Source organism: Odontomachus brunneus, unplaced genomic scaffold, assembly GCF_010583005.1.
Source record: "Odontomachus brunneus isolate Ranch 3 - 2012 unplaced genomic scaffold, Obru_v1 Obru_scaffold_016, whole genome shotgun sequence".
Classification (NCBI taxonomy): Eukaryota; Metazoa; Arthropoda; class Insecta; order Hymenoptera; family Formicidae; genus Odontomachus; species Odontomachus brunneus.
In genome coordinates this window covers 1,700,370-1,701,701 of record NW_022639466.1, presented here as the reverse complement: position 1 = coordinate 1,701,701, position 1,332 = coordinate 1,700,370, and the positions used below count along the sequence as shown (strand labels likewise).

Sequence of the window (1,332 nt, the reverse complement as noted above, 5' to 3'; positions counted from 1 at the left end):
TATATATATATATATATATATATATATATATATATATACTCTGAATATTCCGCCGTGGTAAAAAGTGCGATAAAAGTACGGTGTCATCTCGAAAAATATCCGTGAACTAATTTTTCGCTCTACTTTATGATAGTTGTCAGAAAACCTAACCGCATGTAATCATAAACTTTTCTGCAAATTTTTCGTATCTTTTTTGGCATCGAAACTAAATTCTGAAAGTGTTCTTTGAAATTTTCCTGATTGGAACATCTACAGTTTCGGTATGTACAATCTGCAGAATGTTTATATTAAACAAATATTGCACTAACTGACAGCTCAAAATTTAAATTTAAACATATTTTTTAAATAAATTTAAACATATTTTTTCGTTTTCGTCACATATTGAGCAATGCTCCAATTTACTTTTGCATGCACTTTTGTTGTATAAAAGCGTTTGTAATTCTGTGCAACAAGACGTAAACTTTGCAGAAAAAAGTCAATGTTATGTCGGTAAAGTTTTCATGTCCGATATCCCCTTAAAGGTCCATCTATGGGATTATAAGAATAATCGTGGTTGCTGATTACTCAATTTATTTACTGCTTATGTCTTATTGTCTATCGCTAATTCTATTGTAGATGGATCTTGAAGCTGCGGCGTCGATGTCAGGCTTCGGCTCGATATAAATATCAAGTTAAAGTTCCTCTAATCAGAGTTATGGGACAAAGCGTGATGATTCCTGATTGATTTGTCCGCAATTTTTTGGGATGACGTGAATGAGAAGTATTCTCTACTAGGAGTGGGAAAAAAGCTCCATGTGAGTTGTGAATCATTCTTGCATAACTACAGCTAATTAATAATTGAATTTAACGAGTTTCGTTTGCATATGAACGCTCGGATGCCTAAATCCAGTCACTTTGCATATTTTTTCATTATATATAGATATCTTCTTTTTACTTTAATAGCATTTTCATCACTCTGACTCTAGTGGCACGGAATTTGAGTTTCCTCTTACATTCTTATTAGTTTTCTAATTCGATTCCCGTGTCTAAGCAGCGGCACATAGCCGATAAGTCGGCGATTACGCGTGCCGACGCAATTCACTCCCCGTGTCTGATTGTCATGCCGCGAGTGCGATTGTGAAATCTGCAGGTCGCAAGTACCTCATTGCGGCCATTAAGAAAGGCATTTGTGCACTTCGTCCTTCGCGTCGGCACGATGACAGTAATGGCGCGTTGCTGTAAAACTAATGCGAGAGCACCTTTCGCGAGCATTACTCTTGTAAGCGCTATACCACGTATCCATTAAGGTCATCGAGAGAGAGAGAGAGAGAGAGAGAGAGAGAGAGAGAGAGA

At 36.8% G+C, this 1,332-nt stretch overlaps 2 protein-coding genes across 3 annotated transcripts in view; one reads left to right on the top strand and one right to left on the bottom strand.

Moving 5' to 3' along the window:
• The window catches only part of LOC116841577, a 300,634-nt gene that overhangs the window by 244,828 nt on the left and 54,474 nt on the right, over nt 1-1,332 (bottom strand). The gene's annotated exons all lie outside the window — the stretch shown is intronic.
• LOC116841576 (UPF0489 protein C5orf22 homolog) overlaps nt 1-1,332 on the top strand; it is a 503,768-nt gene that overhangs the window by 480,194 nt on the left and 22,242 nt on the right. The gene's annotated exons all lie outside the window — the stretch shown is intronic.